This window comes from Thalia democratica, unplaced genomic scaffold (genome assembly GCF_965202585.1).
Source record: "Thalia democratica unplaced genomic scaffold, ktThaDemo2.hap1.1 HAP1_SCAFFOLD_1139, whole genome shotgun sequence".
In the NCBI taxonomy this organism is placed as follows: Eukaryota; Metazoa; Chordata; class Thaliacea; order Salpida; family Salpidae; genus Thalia; species Thalia democratica.
In genome coordinates, this window is record NW_028140050.1 from 20001 (window position 1) to 30000 (window position 10000).

General features: G+C 34.5%; 4 non-coding genes across 4 annotated transcripts in view; all 4 read left to right on the top strand.

Annotated features, from left to right (window-relative positions):
• Positions 1-2480: 2480 nt before the first annotated feature.
• LOC145847893 (5S ribosomal RNA) lies at positions 2481-2599 on the top strand. The gene has a single exon (XR_014371590.1). It is a non-coding gene; the product is annotated as a 5S ribosomal RNA (ribosomal RNA).
• A 3871-nt stretch (positions 2600-6470) lies between these two features.
• LOC145847885 (small subunit ribosomal RNA) lies at positions 6471-8276 on the top strand. Its single transcript, XR_014371583.1, has one exon. It is a non-coding gene; the product is annotated as a small subunit ribosomal RNA (ribosomal RNA).
• A 182-nt stretch (positions 8277-8458) lies between these two features.
• Positions 8459-8611, top strand: LOC145847878 (5.8S ribosomal RNA). Its single transcript, XR_014371576.1, has one exon. It is a non-coding gene; the product is annotated as a 5.8S ribosomal RNA (ribosomal RNA).
• A 222-nt stretch (positions 8612-8833) lies between these two features.
• LOC145847890 (large subunit ribosomal RNA) overlaps positions 8834-10000 on the top strand; it is a 3630-nt gene continuing 2463 nt past the window's right edge. The window contains exon 1 of the ribosomal RNA XR_014371587.1: positions 8834-10000. This exon is cut by the window's right edge and continues 2463 nt beyond it. This is a non-coding gene — a ribosomal RNA (large subunit ribosomal RNA).

Consider the following 10000-nt stretch of genomic DNA (forward strand, 5'->3'; position numbering starts at 1 on the left):
TTTTTTTGTCCAAAAACAAATAAAAGCGTGGCTACTTGAAAAATCAAACGAAAATAAATTTTGCACTTTTGTATTGTGAGTCATAATAAGTTATTTACTGTTACCAACAGATACTAGCAAAAGCTTTTTAAAGTTTTGTATTAACTTAATGTATTTGTAATTACTTTTACTTAATAGAAACTATTGAATTACGTTTACTTAGTTTACTTTTGTATGTGTATTAAATATATAGCAATTTTGTTTGAATAAGGACTATTAAACTATTAAAAGAAAACTATCAAAGTTTACTAACTCAAAAGCTAAATCTTAGTTTTATTGTTATAAACATTTATGTTGTAATTTACTAATAACTAAATGAGTTTATTTCAAACAAAAAGATTTAAATAATGTTATGTTATGTCAAGCCTACTATATGAGGTATATAGGTATATAAGGTATACAAGCTTATGTTTGAAAATTATAATAAGAAAAATAAAAATAAATACTTAGTTGGTAAAATTTGTATGTTTTAATATGCAAATTAGAGTTAGTATAGAAGTTTTTTTTTAAATATAATAAATATAAATATTTAGTTACTAATAATAAACTAAAATACCAATTTTGTAGTTATTACAAAAAAAAAACTTATCTTACTTAAAGTTCACTGTAATTGAAATATTATACAAAAGCTTCATAATTATAAGCTTTGAATAACTTTACTTCATAAAAAGTTAGTGTTTTGTGTATTGACTTTATGATTATTTTATTTTAGTAACTGTTAGTTTTATACTTTAATAAAAGAAATATGGTTAACAAGTAAGTTAAAAATGAAAGAAGCATAAAAAAACACACTAATTAACTGCTTATTCAATAGTTTGATTATTTAATTATTTTTCTGTTATATAGTTTAATCGTATTGTATAAAAAATACAGAGAGTTCAAATACATAGTTTTTTTTTCTAAGAAAATTTAATTCTTTAATAATAAGTAGTAATTTAAATAAAAAATAATACAAATAAAGTTATACAATATATATACAATAGTTTGTCAAAACTAGGCAAACACTACTAGGCAAAAAACAAACTAGGCAAAAAACCTACAAAGTAGGCCACCACTACAATCCAATGTTCCAACTGGAAATTCAATGAGATCGTTACTGTACTTGTGATGAACGTTGATAATCCCCAAGATTGTAAGTCGAAGGCCTTACCCAACCTAACCAGCGCACTGGTTTTCTTACAACTGAATTAATCAACATTTAATATTGAATATAATCATTATTGATAGATAGAGGAATGTTGACAATCAACAACAGATTGTAGGTCAAAGGCATTACTCGACCCAAGTACCCACAACCTAGATTGATCAACATTTATTAGATAGATTTGTTTATTGATAGATAGAGGAATATTGTCAATCCACAACAGATTGTAAGTCAAAGGCATTACTCGACCCAAGTACCCACAACCTAGATTGAACAACATTTGTTAGATAGATTAGTTAGATAGATAAATAGTACAGTATAATCTCAAAGAATTTGAAGCCCGAACATTGAACGATAGTGGTGTTTCGTGACGACTAGCGGGATTCGATCTCTCAACCTTCTGCTTATGAGTCAGCTGATAAGACCACTGACCCACCGCGCCACGACAAAGATAAAGAAATATTTTGCTATATAAATAGGTTGATTTTTCAGTGAACTTCAAGTGTCAATTTTTCAGTGTCAATTACAGTGAACTTCAAGTAAGATATACAACAGTATATATATTTCCGAGTCTGACTTTGAGTACTTTTTATATATTATTAACAAGATTTTTTAGGAGTAATATCTGTTTAGTTCTTTAATATATCTTTAAAATAATAATATTTTTTAAGGTGTTTAAAACTTTTAGAAGCTGTATGTAATGTCTTTTAGTTTAATAGTTCTTTAAATTAGTAAAAAAAAATAAACATGGTTGAGTTATCAAATTAAACAAAATAGAACGTCAAGTATTTAATTACTAAAATTAATTTAATTAAAAAAAATCTCAGGTAATCTAAAATGTCAGGAATTGTCAGGAATTATTTAAAAATAAATATAAATTTAAAACTTATTATATTGAAAAGATTGATGAATAATACTCTTGAATGTATGCAATGTTTGTATTTGTAATGCAATAACATAAATGGATAGATCAATGACAAATTGTAAACATATTGTATTATTTTATTTTACGATTTTATTTTATTTATTTAATAATTCAATAAACTTTACTTCTACTTGTCCTGGTCTTAGGTAATTTATAGATAACAATAATTTAAACAAACACTTTTGTACAGTTACAATACAGTTTTAGTACAGTTTGGGAGTAACTGTTGATTAAAAAAACAAAAAAAAAGTTAATTCAGGTTAAAATTTTATAAGGAATAATTTTAAAATATCAAATCGATTGTAAATCAAGTGCAAATAGGTTTTTTAAACAAACCGAAGGGTTTATAAAGGCTTGTAAACGCTTTCAAACGCCTACGACCATACCACACTGAGCACACCCCATCTCGTCCGATCTGGGAAGTTAAGCAGTGTCGGGCGTGGTTAGTACTTAGATGGGTGACCGCTTGGGAATACCACGTGCCGTAGGCTTTTGCTTTTTGAATTCATCTTTTTTGATATATTGTACTATTTTTCTTTCTGACCTATTTATACTTATTACTCGTTTATTTACATTTCTTTAACGCTTAAAAGAAAAGTAATTCTAGTTATTAGCAAATAAAAACTCAAGCCTATCAGATAACGTTATTTGCTGTTTAAACCAATTAGAGCGCTAAAAAAGTGGTTTGACCAGTTTGAGATATCGAAAAAATAATGGCACCATCTTGTAGAGTACAATTTTCTGAGTTAAAATTAATACAATTAGTTTTTTTTATACTAAAACTTTAAAGTCTTTTTGTCCACAAACAAATAAAAGCGTGGCTACTTGAAAAATCAAACGAAAATAAATTTTGCACTTTTGTATTGTGAGTCATAATAAGTTATTTACTGTTACCAACAGATACTAGCAAAAGCTTTTAAAAGTTTTGTATTAACTTAATGTATTTGTACTTAGTTTAAATTAATAGAGTTTATTTGGTTTACTTTATTATGTGTATTGAATGTGCTAGTATCTAAAAATAAATACAACTAAAACAAAACAAACAAGGAGAGTACTTGAATAGAACCAACACAATTTACAGACCAGTTGTGTACTAAATTTAAAGAAATTCTGAATAGTGAATATGCAATTATTATTATAAGTTCAAAGTTCAATTTAATTTAAATTAATGTATTTTGTAAATTGGTTTTATTTAATAGATAGTAGTGAATTACTTTATTTAATTTACTTTAGTATGTGTTGTATAACTTAATTTAAACCAGAAGCAAAACGGGATTATACTTTCAAATAAACTACACAATTTACAGACCAGTTGTGTACTAAATAAAAAGCTATTGTGAATAGTGAATATGCAATTATTATTATAAGTTTATAAGTTCACAGTTTACAAAAGCTTTACAATTTAGTTATTATTTTGTCATATTTGCATATCTAATTTATGAAAAGTTAGTGTTATGTGTTTTTAATTTCTTTATTTGTACAACTGTTAGTTTTATATTCTAAAGAAACATTTTTAAATAAATATGTTTAACAAGTAACTTAAAAATGGAAGAAATATATTGTATATATTGAACTATTTATATTTATTCTAGCTATTTGCTTAGTGTATTTATTAATGTGATTATTTTATTTTGTTGTTTGTCTTATAGTTTAATCGTATTGTGTTGAAATATATTTAACAAATACAGAGGTTTAAAGTAAGTTTAAATGAAAATAAAATAAGACATATAGTTGAAATATAAGTTTAAAAAAATATTTTTTTTTATTTCTTTGTTTGTTTGATTGTTTGTTTATTATATAATCGCGACGTTTCATTTTATTACTTTTAAGCATACTAAATATAATAATAGGCATAGTTAGAGGAAAAATTCAATTAGTTTCTACGTAATAAAAAAGTTTATTTCCACAAATAAATAAATACCTGAAAAATCAAATGAAAAATAAATTTCGCACTCTTGTATTGTGAGTCATAATAGGTTATTTACTGTTACCAACAGATACTAGCGAAGGCTTTTTAAAGTTCTATGTTAATTCAATGTATTTGTACTTAGTTTTATTAAAATGACAGTATTGATGGTTACGTTTATTAAGTATGTTTATTTAACGTTATGTAACTCAAGTAAAACCAGAAGCAAATAAGGAGACTACTTTCAATAAACTACACAATTTACATACCAATTGTATACTAAACTTAAAGCTATTCTATTCTATTTTATTCTTGATAGTTATTTTAAAGTTATTAAATTATACAAATGTATTTTATAAAGTAGTTTTATAAAGTTACTATAGTTTTTTTAACTTACTATAGTATGTGTTATATAACTTTAATTAAACTAGAAGCAAAAAGGGAGACTACTTTAAATAAACTACACAATTTATTGTTATATATAACTCTAATAAAACCAGAAGCAAAAAGGGAGACTACTTTAAATGAACTACACAATTTATTGTTATATATAACTCTAATAAAACCAGAAGCAAAAAGGGAGACTACTTTAAATGAACTACACAAATTAAAAAATATATTATTATTTATAAATCAATCGTGTTGTGTTTCAAAATAAATTTTTCAAATAATGATTTACAAGTATTTATCAGTTATTTAGTTTTCTTTTTATAGTTTAGCCGTATTGTTTTATTTATTTGTTATTATCTTTATTTAATTGTTTGCTTATTATATTTATCGCCATGTGCTTAAAAAATAAAACAACTATAAAGATTTAAAAAGTAAGTTTAAATAAAAATAAAATGAAACATATAAAATAAATTTATGATTTTTTTATTATTATTATTATTTTTATTTAATTGTTTGCTTAACATATTTATCGCGATGTGCTTAAAAGAATAGAACAAATACAAAGGTTTAAATAAATAAAAATGTAAGTTTTAAATAAAATAAAATGAAACATACAAAAATAAGCTTATGATTTTTTATTATCATTTTTATTATTTTTATTTCATTGTTTGTTTATTATATCTATCGCGATGTGCTTGAAAAATAAAACAACTATAAAGGTTTAAAAAGTAAGTTTAAATAAATATAAAATGAAACATATAAAATAAGCTTATGTTTGATTTTTTTATTTTATTTTTATTTAATTGTTTGCTTATTATATTTATCGCGATGTGCTTAAAAGAATAGAACAAATACAAAGGTTTAAATTGTAAGTTTTAAATAAAATAAAATGAAACATACAAATAAGCTTATGATTTATTATTATTATTATTATTATTTTTATTTCATTGTTTGTTTATTATATCTATCGCGATGTGCTTAAAAAATAAAACAACTATAAAGGTTTAAAAGGAAGTTTAAATAAAGATAAAATGAAACATATAAAATAAGCTTTTGTTTGATTTTTTTATTTTATTTTTATTTATTTTTATTTAATTGTTTGTTTATTATATTTATCGCGATCTGCTTAAAAAAATAAAACGAGTATTAAGGTTTGAAAGGTAAGTTTAAATAAAAATAAAATGAAACATATAAAATAAGCTTATGTTTTTTTTTTTTTTTTATTATTATTATTATTTTCATTCAATTTTTTGTTTATTATTTATCGCAATGTGCTTAAAACGATAAAACAAGTATAAAGATTTAAAAAGTAAGTTTAAATAAAAAAATAATACAAATAAAGTTTATTTATAATAAACAAACATATTTAAAACATTAAAAAAAGTAGTTTATATATATTATTTTTTATTTATTTCTTTTAAACATATTAAATAAAGTATAAAAAAAGTATTAAAACATTTAAACGTAGCATAAATAAGCTTAAAACATTAAAATAATTGAAAAGAAACAAACAAATTGAAAAAAATCGGCAAAAAAAGTTCAACAGCAACATTTGAGCATCATACACGTATGCATTACTTTACACTAGTGAGAGAGACGTGTTTGTGCGTTCGGTCGACTTGGCGAGAAAGCGGGCTTAAAGCATTACTGTTTAGCACCCGAGGCGCGGCTATTGCAGCGGCGGCGAACGTGCTATGTAAACGCATTGGAGCAGCGTATGAAAAACTACAAGCGTCCAGCGGCGGTAGGCTTATAGCTTTGCGAAGTCGTCGAGACGAGTAGCCGACGCAGGCAGGCACGGCTCGAGGCGGGTAACTGCAGCAGACAGATGGCGTGTTGCTGCTGACGAGTTAACCGGCAGAAGGCAAACGGTTGGTCGGGAGAAAGAACAGTCAGTTGTATAGCTGCATGCTGCAGTCGACGCGGGCTGGCGCTTTAAACAGCAAAAGGCCGGCGCCGACTTTCAGTAACGTTCGCAAGGCTTTTAAGCCGAGTGATAGAAAAGGTCTGTATTTATACAGTAAAAACGCTCAGTCGAGCAACGGGTTTAAACGCCCTCGGATAGTTATCTGGTTGATCCTGCCAGTAGTCATATGCTTGTCTCAAAGATTAAGCCATGCAAGTGTAAGTACGAGCTCACGTACAGTGAAACTGCGAATGGCTCATTAAATCAGTTATGGTTCATTTGATTGTACGCTTTTACATGGATAACTGTGGCAATTCTAGAGCTAATACATGCGTAAAGCGCCGAACTGACGTGAGGCGCGCATTTATCAGACCAAAACTAACCGGCTTTCGGGTCGTTACAATGGTGACTCTGGATAAGCTTGCGGATCGCACGGCCTAGTGCTGGCGACATCTCATTAAAGCAACTGCCCTATCAACTATCGTCGGTACGGTATCGGCCTACCGAGGTTGTAACGGGTGACGGAGAATCAGGGTTCGATTCCGGAGAGGGAGCCTGAGAAACGGCTACCACATCCAAGGAAGGCAGCAGGCGCGCAAATTACCCATTCCCGGCTCGGGGAGGTAGTGACGAAAAATAACAATGCAGACCTCGTACGAGGTCCTGCAATTGGAATGAGTACACTTTAAACTTTTTAACGAGTATCCATTGGAGGGCAAGTCTGGTGCCAGCAGCCGCGGTAATTCCAGCTCCAAAAGTGTATATTTAAGTTGTTGCGGTTGAAAAGCTCGTAGTTGGATATAGGGACGGCGAGGTTGGTCGGTCGAAAGGCTAGCACTGGCCTCGTTGTTCTTGTTGGTCGGTGCCTTCGCGGTGTCTTAACTGAGTGTTGCGGTGGTCCGGCAAGTTTACCTTGAAAAAATTAGAGTGTTCAAAGCAGGCTTTACGCTTGTATAATGTTGCATGGAATAATGGAATAGGACCTCGGTTCTATTTTGTTGGTTTTCGGAGCACGAGGTAATGATTAATAGGAACGGACGGGGGCATCCGTACTGTGCCGTTAGAGGTGAAATTCTTGGATCGGCGCAAGACGAACGACTGCGAAAGCATTTGCCAAGAATGTTTTCTTTAATCAAGAGCGAAAGTCAGAGGTTCGAAGACGATCAGATACCGTCCTAGTTCTGACCTTAAACGATGCCGACTAGCGATCGGGCAGTGTCGAACTTAAGAACTGTCCGGCAGCTTCCGGGAAACCAAAGTCTTTGGGTTCCGGGGGAAGTATGGTTGCAAAGCTGAAACTTAAAGGAATTGACGGAAGGGCACCACCAGGAGTGGAGCCTGCGGCTTAATTTGACTCAACACGGGAAATCTCACCCGGCCCGGACACAGCGAGGATTGACAGATTGAGAGCTCTTTCTTGATTCTGTGGGTGGTGGTGCATGGCCGTTCTTAGTTGGTGGAGCGATTTGTCTGGTTAATTCCGATAACGAACGAGACTCTTACTTGCTAAATAGCTGCTCGACCCATTGGGTCGGAGACAACTTCTTAGAGGGACTAGTGGCGTTTAGCCACACGAGATTGAGCAATAACAGGTCTGTGATGCCCTTAGATGTTCGGGGCCGCACGCGCGCTACACTGACCGGATCATCGTGTGTTCCCTAGGCCGAGGCCTCCGGGAATCCGTTGAACCCCGGTCGTGCTAGGGATAGGGACTTGCAATTGTTTCCCTTGAACGAGGAATTCCCAGTAAGCGCGAGTCATTAGCTTGCGTTGATTACGTCCCTGCCCTTTGTACACACCGCCCGTCGCTACTACCGATTGAATGGTTTAGTGAGGTCCTCCGATTGAGCCTGGTACGTGCGGCAACGCACTCGCCGGTGTTCGAAAAGACGATCGAACTTGATCATTTAGAGGAAGTAAAAGTCGTAACAAGGTTTCCGTAGGTGAACCTGCGGAAGGATCATTAACGAATCGAAATTTGATTTCAAGCGACGTCTCTTCTTCGAAGGGACCGAGCCCTGTAACTGTTATAGTTCGGTCGCGTTGCTTCCTGACAGCGGGAGTAATAATTCAGCACGCAAGTGCTGGCGCGGCCGCTTCTTTTTGAACACGATTTTTTGGTTGCATTGAGATTGATTAACACGAGAGATCTCTTAGCGGTGGATCACTCGGCTCGAGCGTCGATGAAGGACGGAGCTAGCTCCGAGAAGTAATGTGAATTGCAGGACACATTGAGCATCGATATTCTGAACGCGTATTGCGGCCTCGGGTAATCCTGGGGCCACGTCCGTCTCAGGGTCTTTAACACACCGATCCTTTCATTAGTTTGAAAGTGCCTGCGACTCGTTTCTTAATTGAGGAGCGTGTCGTCAAAGACAGCTGGTCTGGCGATTTCACAGCTGAAGCGTGAGCAGCCTGCTGGCCTCGGGTGAGGTAGCAACGACGGTAGGTGCTCGAGAATAAGTTAAGTGACTTCAAAAGGCCGACGTACAAAGCGCATGTACTTTTATAGTACATCACTTTTGACCTGAGATCGGGCGGGACGACCCGCTGAACTTAAGCATATCACTAAGCGGAGGAAAAGAAACTAACAAGGATTCCCCTAGTAACGGCGAGTGAAGCGGGATAAGCCCAGCGCTAAATCCGAGCCTTTTTGGAGGGCGAGGAAATGTAGCGTATGGAATTCAGCATGCGGCGAACCAACGACTGCCCACGTTCTTCTGATCGAGGCCTTTTCCCAGAGCGGGTGTTAGGCCCTTGGCGGCGGTCGTAATTCGTCCTAGCGGTTTTCCCGGAGTCGGGTTGTTTGGAAATGCAGCCCTAAGCGGGTGGTAAACTCCATCTAAGGCTAAATACTGGCTCGAGACCGATAGCGAACAAGTACCGTGAGGGAAAGTTGAAAAGCACTTTGAAGAGAGAGTTAAAGAGTACGTGAAACCGCTTGGAGGCAAACGGAGGCGCCCATCGAGTCGCCGGACGTTTTCAGGCGCTGCGAGAGCTGTCCTACTGTTTGAGTGATCTTCGGAGACTCTTACGGTTGCGCTGGCGTCGCGGCGCTGCACTAGCGTTCGGCGAGGGCCGCGACCGGTTGCTGGGCTGACTTTGGTCGTTCGCAAGGTAGCTCTTCTTCGGAAGAGTGTTATAGGCGTTCGATTAGCTTCGGCTCGGCGACCGAGGAGAGATTCCGCGTCGGTCTTCGGACAGGCTGCGTGTTGATCGCTGGAATACGGCTTTGGAAACTGCTCGCAGTCTCTAGAGTTTGTACAAGGCCTTCTTCGCGTTAGCGCTCAGACGCCAGGGGTCTGCGGCTTAAGCTGGCCACGTCTCCGACCCGTCTTGAAACACGGACCAAGGAGTCTAACACGCGCGCGAGGTGTTGGGCAGTACGAAACCCGAAAGCACAGTGAAGGCAAACGAGGCGAGATCCTTTCATTAGGCGCATCGCCGGCCGATCCCATAGGCCGCGTCCTAGGGGTCGAGCAAGAGCGTGCTTGTTGGGACCCGAAAGATGGTGAACTATGCCTGAACAGGCTGAAGCCAGAGGAAACTCTGGTGGAGGGCCGTAGCGGTTCTGACGTGCAAATCGATCGTCGAATTTGGGCATAGGGGCGAAAGACTAATCGAACCATCTAGTAGCTGGTTCCTTCCGAAGTTTCCCTCAGGATAGCTGGCGCTTAGTCGCAGTTTTAT